The 18,154-nt window shown below is 38.5% G+C and overlaps 1 long non-coding RNA gene across 1 annotated transcript; it reads left to right on the top strand.

Annotated features, from left to right (window-relative positions):
- Window positions 1-532: 532 nt before the first annotated feature.
- LOC145429584 (uncharacterized) lies at window positions 533-7,915 on the top strand. Its single transcript, XR_013909829.1, has 3 exons — window positions 533-1,326; window positions 1,745-1,826; window positions 3,304-7,915. It is a non-coding gene; the product is annotated as an uncharacterized LOC145429584 (long non-coding RNA).
- The last annotated feature ends 10,239 nt before the right edge of the window (window positions 7,916-18,154 follow it).

Here is an 18,154-nt window from a genome sequence, read left to right as displayed (position 1 = left end):
ATGTACAGAGTACCTGCAACACGAGGATCCCATTATCGAATCAACCACTGCTGTTGGGAGCATCCCAGGGGACTCAAGCGCACACTCATCATTGATGTAGAAGAAATATTGCTTTCATTCTGTCTTTGCACTTCACACTTACCTGTTTGTTTTCACATTCTTGGAGAAATCCATCTCTGTAATACAGTGCTGCATATTTCCAGCATTATTAAGATTGTTTGCATGAGCTTGTTCTGAGTAGTATTAAGTATTGCTTGACAGACAAATGTTTTGATAACAGTTTGTTTCTTACATGCTAGATTTACAATTGCTAAAAAAAAGCTACATGTTTTCTGCTTCAACTTTTAAAACCTAAAGGATGTTTTTCCTCTATTATCCACTTTACTGTTAAAGCCTCTAAAGAATCTTTCCCAGAATAATTTAATCAAATTACTCAAATTGACGTCTTGATAATAGTGCGCTTCATGGAACGTCTGGTAAGTTGTCCATGGCTCGGCTTCTCTTATGACCAAAGTAAAGCCAGGGTCATTGTAATGCACCTCAGGCAGAAATTTGGTGTCGTACATTTTTGTTTGGTTGGTTGTCTTTTTACACTGGAGAAAGCACAATTTCTAGTTCATTTAGATCCGTTAGATGGCTGATGGTCTCTGTGGGGAAAATGTAAGCTTCATGCAATACCAAACAATGTGATTTTGCTTTGGGAGGAAAAGATCCCAAAAGGAAAAGGAACACAAAAACAAGCTTGTGGAAGTATATAGAGGGAAAATGAGGAAAACTGGGAAAGAACATTACAGAGACCCTTAAAAAATATATGTAGTGAATCTGTATTCTGTACTCGGAAAATGTGTCATGGTCCGACTGAGTGGCTGTTGTTTTTCTTCTACCTTTTGGGCTTTTCTGGGCTCCACCCTGAGGCGGAGTCCTGGCCACTTCCACTTACCTGACTTTCACCGGTAGTAATCAAAAGGTTGGATTTAAACCCGGCATGGCCATCTCTCCTTCACCTGTCCATTAGCTGCTGATGGTGGTAACCAGGCCTCACACTCCTTGTGATTTTCTCATTTTTCAACTCATCTCATCTCCTTGTGCCTCCAGCTTTTCTTTCATCGTTCACTCACCAGCAGTTTGCAGATTTTTCACCATCGTCTCTCTGCCTTGCTGCCTCAACCCAGAAATTTGGATCTCCATTGTCTCGCATGCCTGTCCTTCTTCTCACCACCTGTTCTACCTCTACAACCTTAGGTTGGAAAAACACTCACCATAGCTCACCAGTGTTGGCTGCTCACTTGGCCAGCTTCCCTGAGCCTGAAACTACCTCTCCTGCACGTAAGCGCTCACTTCTCACTGTGTTCAGCCTGTATGTAAATAAACCTGTGAATATGATCGCTGTCTCTGTTTGGCATCTGGGTCCATCTCTCGTGCCGGCCTCTTGGCCTTGTGACAAAATGTCTCTGGATTTCTATTGCCCTTAGGCAAACTGTTTAAGAAACTTTGAGGAATGTCTTTTGTGTAGCTTCCAGTGCTGCCTTACATCATAATAAGAACAGATGAAACTGCTCATGGCGTGGCTGTGAAAACCCACATGCCAAATGCTATCATTTTCTAGGTCATCTCCTTGTGCATCTCTGCTCGCCTGCTTGAGTTGATATTTGCTCTCTCTGCAAGCTTGAGGTCCATTGTGAAATAGAAAGTGTTTCCTTGTAGGTAACATGAACATGCGACTGGTTGTCTGTCTCTCTCTTAGCCCTGCTTCAGATTGGATGCCTGTCAGCTCTTTCCCTATGGTAGCTAAGTTAGCCCCAACTCCCCCCATGAGCCTCAAAAAGGTAAGCGGAAGTGAAAAAATGGATGGAAAGATTTTCTTTTATGGGCAAAGTTGTGAAACCATCTTGTTTTGAATAACACTAACTTCTTATATGTACATTATTTGCCCCACGTGTTGAGATACCAGTGTTTAAATTGGATAAATTGCTTGTATAGTGCAATTCTGTGGAATCCTAACCACCCTAACCAACAACATTTCACATACTATACCCAGTAATCACTGTAGGCTAACATAACGTAATCTGCTGGTATTAACCATTAACAAGCACATTAGCCACTAACCCCATGCTAAAGGAAACAGCTAAAGCAATAAAGCCTGCAGCATTTAAAAGCTAAGTGGAATTAAAGCAACAGATAAACTCTTTGGCGAGAAAAGACTTCTGTAGATGGTTAGCGTTTGTACTGTACATCTGAATCTGCCCGGTTGAATATTAAACAGCACATTAATTTATTGATGAATGTGAGTGTGTGCCTGCTGAACACAGCAAGGCATCCCCAGACCCCACCATGGCAGAAATGAAGCACAGTTTGTTTGTATTTTTCAGAAAGATTTTACAAGGTTGCATCAGTCTTGCATTTACGTCTTTAAAGAAAATTCAGTGTTTCCTCAGAAAAAGCTCACCGTGTGATGGCTCTTCTATTCAGCATGAAAAAATACAGTTGGCAGTTTAATTCATGAAGTTAAATCATTAAGTATTAAACATTAAATCAATAAATACAGCACGATTACTGTAATTTGTTACATAAGGTAAACTAATATATGTGGGTGTAAGCAAACTCTCGGGGCAGTGAGCGAGCTCAGTGTACAACACGGAGGAACCTGTGCTAAGAAAATTGTCCTTGATGACTTTAATTGTGGTACAACAGTCTTAATGAGCTTTCTAATCACAGAGAAGAACAAACCACCCAGAAATATAGGAAACACTAAGAAAGACGTGTCTCTGATGTTTAATTTGCACACTTCTAACAAATCATAGCGGCTTTATAAACTGTTAACATTTCATAACATTTATTAAAATGTTATGAGGCTGCTGGGTTTTTACACATTCAGTAAATCTGCTGTTGCTGCAGGGGGTGGCTTTAGCTCAGCAGGTAAAGCTGTTCATCTACTAATTGGAAGGTTTGTGGTTCAGTGGTGGACTATGGCTATCTCTGGCACAGATAAATTTAATAGTTTGTATAATCACTCTCACTGAAAAAATATCAATTGCAATGCAATGAGGATTTTGCAAAGCCATCCACATTAAACCCTAGATGATTCCAGGCTGTGGCTCATATGTCTGACATCTTCAGAATGACCATAAAGTATATATTAGGAGGTTGGAAAGACTGTTTTGGTATAAGACATAGGGCAGAGGTCAGCAACCTGCAGCTCATGAACCATGGGTTAGAATTAGGGTTAATCTTAATCCTATTAATACATATACTATATGTTCTAATTTATCCTGCATGTTGTCTTTGTCTTCTGTTGTTTGGTAGGAAGAGCTCAAATGGATCTTTTGATGTTGAAGGTTGCCGACGCTTGTTGCCTGGGGATTGGAGTTCATGTTATGTACGCTCCCATTCATTTTTTTATGTTACTTGTAGACTTTGGTTACTCTTCAGTCACTGCTTAGCCTTAATCTCATTTTAAAGATTTTGATATTTAAGACTATAGTTTAAAAAAAAAGTTAAAAATCTCAACTTCACATTAACTAGCTGATGTTACACATTTTTGTTCAGATTCTCTGGTTCTATCTACATTTGGATACTAATGCAGTGAACTCACATTTCTTTTAGCGCTTTGACTACAAGACATTTAATCATACAGTCATATTGGTCTTTATTCTAAACACTCTCAGGTGCTTCAGTCGAACCTAAACACACATTTAATCAAAACACTTTACCTATCTCACATCCAGTGCCATTTTAGAGTCCCCAGTTAATCTAACACAGGTTATTTGGACTGTGGGAGGAAGCCAGGGGGCTGAGAGGAGGTATGTAGGCACAGAGAAAACATGCAGGCTCCACACAGAGGAGGCCCAGACAGCCTTGAAACCAGGAACCTTGCTGTGAGCACACACTGCTAGCCACTCCACCACTGTGCTGCCCAACCACATGCACTTGTTGAACTACAAATTGAATGGCACTCACCAGAAATGATAGCTGCAATGTTTGACTATAATTATCCCAGCTTTTATGAACATTTAGAATTTATCCAGCCTGAGGACACATACAGTCCAGCACTGAAGTGATTTACAAGAATTCCTGAATGAATCATCCTTGAACAGAGCTCGATAAATCCTTCTGACAAACAGAGTTCTGGGTTTTCATGAGGTGATGATCAACACATGAAGAAGACTGCATGAGACCCTAACAACAAACTTCAGCTTCATGTTCATGGTGGCTGAAACTAAGAAAGTAGAGGAGGGCATCATCTATTTAAGTGCCTTCCAACATTGCTGACATGTGCCAAACAAACAGTATTTAACCACATTTTGGGGGATCTAGGTTTTCCAGTCCTTTAAGGAATATTGTTTATATCAAAGTATTCCAGGAATGTGTGTTGTCTTGTCTTGTTTTAAGTTTAAAATCACATAATTAATCTTAAAAAAAAGACAATCTAATATAGTTAATAGTTTCTTTATGTGCATTTTGCTGATTTAATATACCTGAATGTAGAATTCAGGCTTTCTTGAATTCAGTTGGTGAATATTGTTAAAACCAGCCCACAAATCCACGGTAACATGTCCGAGACCTTGTCTCTTATGAGTTGTCTGGTGTCTTCAAGAGCAAGGCCTCTCTATGAAGAGTTTATCGATCCCTTTGCAAAGAAAGGGATTCGTGTGGAAGAAAGCAGTTAAAGTGCTGCTCAGTTCGCTCTGCAGATCAATGTTGCACGCAAAACAAAAAGAGATGCAAATATTTCATTGAAACTAATCAGGGTTCAAGTAAGAATTACATGGGCAGTGTGTGTATATTAGTCTGGCTGTGTCTAAATTACGGCTCCTGGCTGCTGCAGTAGCTTGAAGATATAATCTATAATGAAGAAAAAAAAGAATTGGTCATGTTAAAAATGGATTTTCTGTCTTGCTATTGCACAATTATGGTTATTGCAATGTATACCTTTATGTTGGTGACTCTACTGTTTAGTACCTGCCAAGGTTAAAATGAGTGAGAGTTGGTGCCGTTGTTTTGCATGTGGTTACAAGTGGTTGAACAAACACATGTACAATTCACAAATCATTTGTGAGTATGTGTGTACACCAAGTATTGCATTGGCTAAAAACTTCCATCCATCCATCCATACAGGAGCTCCATCCAACAATAAAATCACAGCTGGTGCAAAGAGTTGTTTGTCATGTTAAAATGTTCCTAATTGGATATCCTTGGCAGGAGGCTAGGGGGGGGAAAATTGAGACTAGTTAATCTAGTCCCCTTTAGATGAGTTTATTCCGCCTTGTTCCATTTAGCTTCGACGGGACGGAACTGCAATTAAACAGTGAAATTCCTGACATGTGTGTATTGTATGAAAATTGTAGTTTGAAATTCATCGTGTGCAAATGATTTTTTTGTTTTGTGGCTGTAAATAAAACCAGTGTTTCTATCACTGGCTATAGCTGGCACAAACACAGAGTTGTTGTAACCAATTATTCACAACATGCATGACTTTATTTACACTTTAGACACCAGTTGAGTCTGTTTTGGAAGACAGTACCAGCGGTTTATCGCCCTGACTTCTTTAAAGGCGATCTTGGTTGCGCTTGAAACTCTGAAATGTATGAACAAGTCACATTGTTAAACCGATAGGTGCACAAATCTAACGATTGGGATAGTTTAACTGTGGAAACAAATATGTCTCTGTTATCATAGCAAGTGTGAGGCTTAATATAGTGATCATTTTTACTGGCTTGTAGTGTACTATATATGGAGGCAAGAAGATGGCATTAGTTTCATGCTTTAATTGGACAAGCCAGCCACGCTGATCATGTTAATGCTCTGAAATGAGCTGTTAATTAGGCCATAATGTTGTGAAACTGTGCACGTGTGTTAGAAGTACTTGCTTTAATTATGTAGTAAGTAAAGCTTTTTAAACCTTATTATGTAAAGTAAAAAACCTTTCTTTTTAATCTAATTTGACTTTTTGTACACAGATTAGAGGCTTGCACTAAAATGAACTAAAATAACTGCTGAGAAGTATTGCTGCCAAACAGAAGAATTTACTTAAATAAGAATTTTGTCTTGACTTAACCCTTTAAAGCTGGTCGGAGCGGACACGCTCCATTTTGCGTAACTATTTTTAAATCCCGGTAGCTCTGCAACCACGTAAGCTAGTGCAATAATTATTTTTGCATATGAAACCGGAGGAGTTGTACTTACACCTTATGCCATCAGCTTGTCCTCGGTCACAGTTTCCTTCCACATATAGCTTTGCAAAAACTGCATAAAAAGCACTTGCAGCAACAAAAACATAATATTCCAGAAACAGGCTTTGCCGATCCGATCAGCTGTTTGTAACACTTCCTACGTCCATCAGCACGAACTATCACATGTCCGGCATGACCTGCCCGAAACCGGAAGTGACGTCATTTTGCGGAAATGTAGTTTTTTACCATCGTGGCCTTATGAGCCTATACTTGTGTTTTTAAAAGTTATGTTTGACTTTATGACTTTCTGTGTCGTTTCTGGGATGCTGAGGACTCATATTGCACTGCTGGAAATATTTTATTTTGATGCATATGCTGCTTTTTTGCAAATTTGCACTATAATATATTTTTTTGTTTTTCCTGCAGTATATGAAAATTGGTGTATCTTAAAAATAAAACTATGAAGACATTTAAAAAATATTTCCTTTGGTGGGAAACTAGTTTGTGCAACTTTTTTGTATTTACAGTTTTGAGGGATAAGCCTCTTAAATTTCTCTAACTAGAAATATATGTTAAAAAATCAAAAACGATTTAAAATTTTTTTTGTAGTTTATTGCACTTTTTTGCCATTTATGTAATTACTATGCACTTATTGCAGACATATTATTAAAATTTGGGCTATAATGGTTGTATTGATGTATAGCAACTTGAAATGCTCCAAATAATGGCTCCACAGCATGTAAAAATATACTATAAGCTCTGGCGGACTTGGTTCTATGGTAGGTCTTAAAGGGTTAAATTACACCCTTAAACTTTGATATATTCACATTCCTGATATTGTTGCATTTTCAGTTTAGCTTTTGGGATTTATCTGTAAACCCCGCTGGACTGTAATAAGCAATGTACACCAAGCAAACTTATTTTATTTCGGTTCCTGCGTGAGCTCTCTCCCTTTGTGTTTTTCACGCCTTTTTTATGACTCAGATCAATGCCAAGACCAAAGCCAAAGGGCAAACAGTGCAAGTCCAAACAAACAAGACAATCCAACACTGACAGGCAGCCAGACAGATTAACAGCACTGGCATAATTAGCTCCTAGAGCTATGTGTGCTGTTTTATTATGCCTGCCAGTGGTCAGGAATACACAGAGAGCTGCTTGGGGAAAGGTATTCCAGTAAAATGGCTCAGCTTTGCACTCTCATCTGCCTTCTCTGGGTATTATGGTTATTGCTGTCTAAGTGGCTGATGAGAATTACTGTGTCTTTTAGTTTCAGGGAAGATTCGTGCACTTTTACTGTGTGGTTTTACAGCTGAAGTTACACAGCGCATAAAAATGTTCAACTCCAAAAAAATCCCTTTTAATGTTTTCATACTGTGTTTAAGATATTTTGTATTTGAAAATAGTCTTACATTTCAGACCCGTGACCCGGCCTCGGATAAAGCGGATGAGGATGGATGGATGGATTTCAGAAAGTACTGAAATTTCTCAATGGCTCTGTGTGAATGTGTGTGTATGTGTGCATCAGTCTGTGTTGGTGTCAGCTCTGCGTATGTATGACAAAAACACAACTGCACACTGTGTAGTTGCCAGTGTTATAGATACCCAGTATCTATAACACTGAGTAGGGAGCACTTTGATATCACAAAGGTGGGGTGTGATACTGATGAATTCTAAAATGTTGTTTTTAATGAACAAAACTATTTGTGCCATTGTGATTAATGTCATGTTTAATCAATGAAATATAAATTTTAATGCAACACACTGCTGTGCTTCTCATCATGATTTTAGTTCCCTCTGTCAGTGTTGTTATTAGTGGCTCGCTGCACACTTTCTCAACACAGTAATCTTTGAAGACAGGGCAAACTATCCCAAATATTCCAGATGAGCAGTCTCAGTATGTTTAAAGCAAATTATGAGTATGCTTCAGTTTCTCATTCTTCACTTTGTGCTACTTCAAAGTAGCAGTTGCTGTTTCCAATCATGTTTGTCTTGTGCATCGCTGTCCTTTATCCAAGGTTTTGTGGCACTGTATTATAAATGAGAGCTTAGTTTTAAGATATAATGATGGCAAAGAGCTCATTTCATGGGAAAAGGCAGTGAATATGTTTCTTCATATCACATAAATACGCTGTGCTGCTGGACTTGGCCCAAGTGATTGTGAATGGATTGTTTGAGATGTAGTTAGAATCTATTTCTAGTGTAAGGAATTAGCATAAAGAGGCAGGCAGCATGCATACTGATGAAACTCTCTGGAGATCTGTGCATTATTCAAAGATCCCACCCATATACTCAATCACAGTTTGAAATCAAAAGTACAACTCTGAAACAGATGATTTATTTGACTGTCAGGTCTCATGTGGGCTTACAGAAATTTGAAATGCATAAGCTGACATATTTAATGGGTTGCATATACAGTGCCATGAAATAGTTTTTGCCCGCTTCTTGCTTTCCTAGTTTTTCTGCATAGTTGTTTCAGTTAAATGTTTCAGATCAAATAAATTTAAATATTAAAAAACAACCGGTCGAAATACGAATGCAGTTTTTAAATGACCGAATTAACTGATAAAAAACAGTTATCCTAACCTACCTGGTCCTGTGTAAAGAATCACTTAAATATAACCAGTCTGACAACGTAAAGTGGGCAAAAATAGCCCATAAAGTAACACCTTATTCCTGAGCTGAGAAACAAAGTCACTGACATCTATTAAGGTTACAAAGTCATTTCTAAGGCAGTGAGAGCCAATATCCACAATGGAGACAACTTGGAACAATGGTGAACCTTCTCAGGAGAGGCCAACCTAGCAAAATACTCCGAGAGCGCATCAATGACTCATCAAGGAGTTCACAAAAGAACCAAAAACAACACCTAAAGAACAGAGCTTCACTTCACTAACCCTAACCCTTGTTCCAGCTCGCATCTCCCCTGCTCTGGCTCTAGCGCTCTTGCTGCTAGAGCGATGGTGGCTGAGACGCAGCGGAGAGGAGGTATAAGTGCCTGGCTTAAAACAGGACATATTAGCTGCATTTAACCTTCAGTTACTCTTTATATAGTTAGGTAGGAGTCAGACCATGTTTCTTTTTAGCTGAAAAACATTACACCAGGTAACCTGCAGTGTTGAAAACGTGTTTTCCGACGATGTTTGCTACCCTACAATCCGTCCTGCTCTGTAGTAAATTCAGCGATATTTGACCGTCCTGTTGCTCCCATTGAAATGTATACAGCCTGTTTAAAATCTAAAACTTTAAATTGTCAGTAGCCTACTGTTGTTACCACTGTCCTGTTTGAAATGGATACTAACTAGCTAACTGACTGAATGCCCATTAACCTTATAACTCCTGTAACAACATTCCAACATAACATTATAATGGATCGGGGAGATTAAAATTAATCATATATTTTTATGTGGTTCAGCCACAACTCTACTGAAACCTCAGCCAGTAATAGGTAGGCCAACTTTTGGACTGTCCAGTTGTCTGTATGACTGTCGCAGTACGTACATCACATTTGCGCACTATCAGAAAGTGCCAAACAGCCCTGGTGGAGTGAGGAGCTGTAGAGAGAAGCAGACGCTCTGTTTATATTCTAAAAATGTTTCAAGCTTGTTTCAAAGATTCTGTACAGCAGCTTTAAATGTTTTCCAAAAGCACACATACGCTTATCAGTGTTTCTCAAACGTTTTACAGTGTGTACCACCTGATAAAAAATGTCAGGCTCTCCTAAGTACCACTATGAAAGCATGAAAGTCATAAATCTTACAACACAAAATTAGTATTATTAAATTAGTCAAATTAGTATCTGCAATAAAGATTTTTTCATACATTCTACCACAGGCAAAGTTGCCTCCATTTTATAGTTTTTATTAATATTTTGTAATAATTTATTAGTAATTTTTTTCTGTTTTGGGAGTGTTTTTTATATATCTGTATTGTATTATACATACACATTAAAAGTGAATCTCTGTCCAAAACATGCACTCAGTTTACTTTTTACTCACTATGAGCATCATTCATTATTCTCCCCCAGTAATTAAAGTTAGGGTATGTATTTTTTTTTTCAATCCATTCTTCTTTTGCAGCATTTAAATAACCTTTATCAGATTTGATGGTTTTGTTACAGGCAAAAGTGTTTTGCTTTTCTTTCACAAATGTGGGGATTACATTGTGTTAAAATGTACAAAACAATGATGTCATGTTTTGTGACGAGGACCCAGGCACAGAGAGACTTGATGAATTTAAGAATCTTATGATTTAATAAAGAAATTTGCAGACTTACTCAGAGATGGTAAAATTATGATGACTGATAACAGAGATGAAGACAACAGACGATGAGAACAGGGAGGAACAGGGGTTTAAGTGCACCAAAGTGACAGTCAGAGAGAACTCGGGACAACATTTAAGGATGCAGGGACTGACAGAGACAGGTTTATCTTGCCTGGCTGGGCAGCTCTCTGGGTGCTCAGAACCCCCAAAGCTCTGATCCTAGAATTGCGCCTGCCATCAACTCACATTATGCTCTGAAACCTTAAATAGGGTCTTTAACATGATGGACCTCCTTATCCAAAATTTATTTCAACAGAGGATTTTCAGAGTTTTGAAAAGTAGAACGGGAGGTAAAGCCCTCATCAGGTGTCCATCCCCACTTTGAAACCAGTTCCCAATTTGGGTTTGGGAGATCCACCTTCTCTCCCTTAAAATATTCCTTTTGGATAAGACTAATTCAAGCTTATTGCTTATAAGCTTGAATTAGTTGATTAGTTAGAGCTGGCACTATTGCGTGTAATTACAATCTCTTTTTTTTTTGTATTCTTGGTTGTTTATTGTCTCTCTATGTTCTTATTTCCCATTTTCTTTTTCCTCTTTTATCACCACATCTGGTCACTGCAGCTGTGGTGGAAGGAGGCTGATGAGTTGAGGTTTGGTTTTTTTTTTGTTTTGTTTTTTACCTCACAGGTCATCATTAAATTGTTGGCTTTTCTATCTTTAATCTCATAGTTGCTTTATCCTACAATATCATGTGCCTTGAAATGACTCTGGTTGTTGTGTCTTTCTTTTGTTAGAAATGTGCAAAATAACAGTTAGCATCACAGTACACTGAATGTGTCAAAACTGTGTGTTGAGCAGGCAGGATTGGACCCAAAAGCATACTCACCAGGCAGGATTTAACACAAGAGTTCAGCTTTATTGCTGGACTGTCAAGGAAATGCAAAACTAACCTAAACGGAATCTTCAAACCTAAACAAACACACAGGAACACACAACAAAGAATGAGGGAGAATGCGACTCTGACCCTGACAGAACACCTATGTTAGAACCTTTTCTAATGTCAAATGCTATCAGGCTTAACCAAATTAATCCTGGTGGCACTCATGTCGCTGCTAATCTCTCTATCTGGTTTGTGCACAGATATGAGACTTGTGTCATTAGTGAACCCTTGAGTAAAAAATTCCTATCATGCCAATTTCCTGTTGGCCTCTCAATTGTTGATTATCATTTCTTCTTGAATCAGAGTTAAGCTTATGGCATGTCGTTGGGCTTAGTGCACAGGGACAGAGAGACACACACTTGAATCTCAGCAGAGAAAAGCAGGATTTTTACAAGCCATTGTCATTCACCATCTCCCTGCTTTAACACGTCCTTATAATCCTGTGGTATAACAGGGATTTATGAAGGCTGCAATACACTGAAGCATTGGATTCCAAGCACTGGTCATATTGACATGCATGCACAGGCAATATGCATCCCCCCTCGACAGCAAGAAAGAGAAGATCTGAGATTTGATAATACAAATTTTAGACATAATTATGTGGCTAAAAATGAAAATGTTCCTTGTTTTGCTGTTTTAATTGCGACACTATGGAATAAATAATATCCTCTAGAAATACTGACTTCTATGACTAGTGTATATGGACTTTTTAAATGTTTTTAAATATCTCTTGTTTCAATAAAAGGATTCCAAAGCCAACTAACACAGTTTTTAAAAGCATGTATATGCTTTATGTTTTAAAATTCTCACGAGTAAAGTTAAACAGAGCCAAGCAGTTGAGGTAAAGAAACTTTATTCCTGATTCTTGTCTGTGGAAAGATTTTGCTTAAAAATGCTCTTTGGTTGTGGTTAAAGAACTGCTGGTTCTGATTAAATTTAATTAATGAGGGTGATGAATTACTGTGGAATTGCTGAGCAGGTCCAGTTGATTCTGATTTAATACCATGTTGACAGCAAGGGGAGAAATGATGAAGGGTTTATTGTTGGGGCACAGATATGAGGAGCTTCAGTCACAGAAAATGGCTTACTTGGTGCATTTCCTTTCCTATGGGAATCGTTTTGCTGGCATAATTTCCTCTTTAGATGAAGCTAAAAGTTCTGAGCTCCTTAAAAAAGTGGCATTTATATATGGAATTGTGACCAAAGATTTTGGTGAAACAGGCCAGTGATGTAGGAAATTGCCATAATAACATGGATGATTGTGCATCAGGCAGCACGGTGGCACAATGGTTAGCACTGTTGCCGCACAGCAAGAAGGTCCTGAGTTCAATTCCACCATCAGGCCGGCGTCTTTCTGTGTGGAGTTTGCATGTTCTCCCCGTGTTTGCGTGGGTACTCCGGAGACATGCAGCTTGTGGGGATAGGTTAATTGGATAATCAAAATTGCTACTAGGTGTGAATGGTTGTCTGTCCCTATGTGTTAGCCCTGCGACAGACTGGCGACCTGTCCAGGGTGTACCCCGCCTCTCGCCCTATGACAGCTGGGATAGGCTCCAGCGCTCCCCGCGACCCTGAAAAGGATAAGCGGAAGCGAATGGATGGATGGATGGATGGATTGTGCATGCATCATGACATGCCATAATAACAGTTGGTATATTCTGAGGAAAAATACATAGGCATGAACATAGCTGAAGGACAGCAGTGATGAAGAAAACACTGCACATAAGAAAAACCCTTGTAGTATACCTAATCATTGACCACTTAGCCAAATGCAAATGTGCACAATAGTGCTGAAACTTCACCTACAAGAGGTGTTCAGCCATGGAAGGTCACTCCAGGAACCTCCCATCCCACAGATTTTGTGCTGATGTTAATACCAGAGGAGGTCTGGAACTGTGCAGTCACTGAGTCAGCAGAACATCTGAGACTTTTGTATCTCAACACATGTGCTTTACTTGGGCTGTTGCCACTTTGTTTCCACTTATACACAATAATACTACTTTCAGTTGATTGCGGGGTATCTAAGAGGGGAGAAATTTCACAAACTGACTGCAGCAGTTCTTTAAAATGGCCCATTCTCTCACAGCGTAAAGGCAGAAGGCAAGGCTAGGGGCTGGAGTTTATGCGTGTCACAATGGGACTAAATTCAAAGGTATGGCCAACTACATGGCCTGTGTAAATGTGTGTGTGTGTGTGTGTGTGTGTGTGTGTGTGTGTGTGTGTGTGTGTGTGTGTGTGTGTGTGTGTGTGTGTGTGTGTGTGTGTGTGTGTGTGTGTGTGTGTGTGAGAGAGAGAGAGAGAGAAGTGGCCTAAAAATTTATTGTGTAATGACAAAAGTGTGTAAAACGTTAAACTACTATCTTCTTATAAAAGACTCACAGTGTGAGGATGATGTGAGCATTTCTTCCTTCAGCAGAGTGAGGTGCTGTCATGCTTTAATGATTCCTGGTGGTGAAAGATGACCTTCACTGAGGTTGTGGATTAGCTACAAAGCTACAAAACATGAATATATCACAGCATTTTGACAAGAGCCTTAGAAAGCATGGTAGGAAGAGGAGAGGGAGGAGAAAAAGGCAATGAGGGGAAGAAGGAGGTTAGAAAATGGAGGTAGACAACAAAGACCATTTGTATTCTTCTGCAAGTGCGTCCACAGCGCTGTGTGTCTTTTACAGATGAGCATTCTCAGAAGAAAGCAGAACTCTGGGGGATGAATGTGGTAGGATGAGAGAGAAGGAGAGAGAGTATGCAAGGGAAAGACAGCTGGTAAAAGCTGACAACAAGTGAATGCATCTATTCAAGAGTGTGTGTCAAGACTGTGTGTCATGCATGCTAGGGAAGTAGTTTATTCTCAGTGGAGATGAAAACAAGTGAAGAAAGACTGAGAATTAGAGGTGAGAAAGAAATGCAAGTGACTTAAAAATGATAGCATGGGAGACATATAGGAGAAAGAATAGCCTTCAATGAAAAAAAATGACAAGAAAGATTTTTTTAAAAAGCCAAACAGGCAAGAGGTAGACAGAAACAAATTCAATAAATTCAATACTTTGTGAATATTTTCATGGATGCTACAGAAGCAGCTTGGCAGTAGATTAATCATATATGAAACACTTCCACAATTATACAGTGCCTCGGTGTAATTCTAATTATTCATTTGAGGACAGCGACGACTCACCAGTTCGCCGCAGGGCTGAAATCAAAGACGACACCGCAAGAGAGACGAGAGAAAGTAATGAGGGAGCGAAGGGAGAGGAAAAAAGAAGGCGAAGGAGAAATCTCACTAAGAAAACAATGTGTTAGTTAAATGTTAATTAACCGGAGACAAAAAAAAAGCAGCACACAGGGCAGTGTATTATGAAAGCGAGGATGAAACAATGTGGACATATTCAGAAACGGGAGGAAAATGACTGAGTGCGTTCACAGCAAATGCATGAAGGTGTAGAGGATGTGATGGCACTGGGGAGGCTTAAGGATTAACCTATTAACGAAGCAGGTTTGTCATGCTGTAAGCCTCTTAGGAGGACCTTTCCAAGCCGAGAGGCGGTGAGAATGTCAATTTAGGCCCTTTCTCTGCTAGTAATTATGCTCTATCTCTCAGCTAACGATTTATTTTGCATGTGGACAGACAGGGAAAAGATATTAAAAAGAAGAGATATATTCGGAGCGAGGACACAGTAGAGAAAAAGGATTCTTGCAGGCAGCCACTGTCTAATTAATTGACATTGTTGTAAATGGGTAGAAAATTACTGGATAAATTACTGTCAGTTTTTCTGTATTATTCACCAGAACTAGTAGTACTAGTTCTTTTGGCAGCCCTTGAACTGTTTTTTTCTTTACTTTTTTAAAATAATATCTCATCTTGAAAACGTTTGAAGCACAAAATCTGCTGTATTGCATTAAATCAAAGCAAAGGCAAATCATCAAGGATTTCTTTATATTATGTTTTTGCTAACGCTGGTGTGCCGTGTACACAGATGTAAACGCTGTGATATTTTTAGATTTTTGCACATTCTCTGAAGCCTTGGTTCAAAACCGTATGAATGTCTGCTGTAAATGTTTCTGAATGTGGGAAATACAGAAAGACCCACATCCTGGTGTCAAGTACCTTGAAAGAGCCTGATGACAATATTTTATTGGCTTGAGGTCAGAATGAGTCAACATAAATTACACGCCTACATCAAAGAGAATTTCATGCGAGACGCTCTTTAAAATTCACTGGTTTGGTGACGCAAAAGTAAAGTACTGCCAGACCAATTTTCTGTTTCACAAATTCATATATTTCAATATTATTATGCCAGAAAACGTTATTATACAAATTCTGAGGCTTTAGGTTAGAGACTTCCGATGTCCATGTTTGGCATTCATCTGTATTCGACATGGAATATTGACTAAACGAATACTATATGACAATTTATGCTTTTATTTTTCCTTGCCATAAAGATTTGAGTTTTACATTTACAATAATGCAGTTCAATAGCATCAGCATGGTAAATGTATTCTCCTCAGCCCAGATTTTAATGGATGCTTTCTGTTCATTTTTTTAATCTTTCTGTCACATTCACTGAGTCACTGTTATATTTCTAACCCACCTACACTGCAGTAACCCCAATGTTCCACATATACATATATTATAGGGCACATATATCTGTGACTTTTATGTCTTTTTTGGGCATTTTTCATCTACACATCTCTGTTTGATCACTTGGGTAATATCACAACAGAAATCAAATTGGGAAGACAGTTAATCAGAGTGTTTGAAGTAGAAGCTGATAGTTGGACCCAGTTACATCCTACACTTGTAATCACTGCAAAGACCAATCACAAGCATAAGGATACATCTGATTTCACAGACAAAATGAAGGTGTTTCTGGCTATCTTTGGTTTACAATAAAACTGTAAAACAAAGTATAATTTCATCATTCTCACAACAAAAGTGGAATGTTTAAAGCAAACTCTTTAGAAATCGGTTGGGAAAAATAATTTAAGTCCTGATGATGCATGGTATCATGCTTTTCTCCATGTACATGTCCATTTGTACATGATGACAATTAATTTCTATCGAAAAAGAAAAGGAAATGATCATTTATGCTTTGTTATTTTGATCACAAAATTTTGAATTAAAAATTACACATTCATTACCTTATATTATTTTCAACTGCCCAAAGAGTCAAATATCTTAATACCTTAAATACTTTAATACTTTAAATAATGCAAAAACTGTTACTGCGTTACATATGTCCATTCCTGTTTTTAACCTTTTTAGAAGACAAACATTCTTGTGGCACGCTTCAACCCTGGCAGCAGTGCATTCCCAAAGGCCCATGGCAAACCTCCAGCTTTTGGCAATGACATGTCATAAACAGACATGGGCAGTAATCCAATTACTTTTTTCAGGTAACGAGTAAAGTAAAGGATTACTATTGCAAAAACAATGATTAGATCACCGTTACTTTCCCGTAGGAACGCTGCGTTACTGCGAGAATGTCTCATGACAGTGACGTAAGTGAGTGCGACGTTCGTGACAACAGCTGTGTGCAGATCAACAATGGATAATATACTGAGTGCGGGAGAGAGTATGAGCGTGCAGCGTTTAAAGTGTGGAAGTACTGACCTTACTTTGAGTTTGATTCCATAAAAAGTGACAAAAACATTAGCGTCCATTGTGCGTGGGAAGAAAACTTCTTTTTACAGCGAAAAAAACCCCTAAACTTCCGAGCAAGCACCGAGTGCGCAACGACGTAATGGGAAACTCACAGAGAAACTCGCGGATTCTTCCACTGACCGCTGCGGCTCACCTTCACCAGGGTAAACCTCCGCCTACCCCACTCCTGCTTTACAGGTGAAAATAGAGCAACAGGACCGCTAGTCTTTGATTTTATTTATTTTCTGCTGTGTTTTACTTGCATCTATTTGAAAGAGTGAGTGTAAACTCAAAGAAATATTTTATTTTATGTGCTGGAATGTGCAGAAAATAAGTTTAAATGTTAAACAAATTTCTTCCAGTCAGAGAATATTGCATATAATTAAATTTTTGCTTGATGCATAAAGTTAAAAGATTAAAACTAATAAAAGAAGTTTTAAAAAGGGACCTTTCCATTTGATTACATTTTGTATGCTGGATTATGCAGAAAAAGTAGAATTGGGCTGAAAGATCTATCACTTTATTACCTACTCAGGTTGTAAATCGTGTTTTTAAAGTAACTAAGTAATTAATAACTTTTGAAAATAAGTAATCAGTAAAGTAACAGGATTACTTTTGGGGGAAGTAATCAGTAATTAGTTACTGATTACTTTTTTCAAGTAACTTGACCAACACTGGTCATAAATATGCAAGATATTGTGAACAAACGTTTCCTGGTTTATTTGGGGCAATATTGTCCTAAGAGATGTCCCAAAGGATTAGCAGTGCATTTAAAGGTAAAATTACAGTCACAATGACTGTCCGGTTTTGATTTGTTTAGGATCTTAATGATCTTTAAAACCTTAGTCAGAAAGATTGTGTACAGATTGGAGGAATTCTATACCGCTGCCTTCCCAGGAGCATCCATCAGGTATCATCCCAAAAGCAAAGCTTGTAATAGTATGGGAAGTCGAGGAAAGTTAGGATTACTTCTAATGAAGACACAATATGTTGCCACAAAGCTTATCAGCATGACAAACAGCCATTCACAAAGAGGTTTTCTGCTTTTGTTTCTGAGTGAACATGAAACACTGAGAGAGCAAAAGAAAATAATTTGGCTATACTAGAGGTCACCATTAAACAGAGCGCAGTGAGAGGTAGTTC

Source organism: Astatotilapia calliptera, chromosome 6, assembly GCF_964374335.1.
Source record: "Astatotilapia calliptera chromosome 6, fAstCal68.1, whole genome shotgun sequence".
NCBI classification, from domain to species: Eukaryota; Metazoa; Chordata; class Actinopteri; order Cichliformes; family Cichlidae; genus Astatotilapia; species Astatotilapia calliptera.
This window is presented reverse-complemented; position numbering and strand designations above follow the sequence as displayed.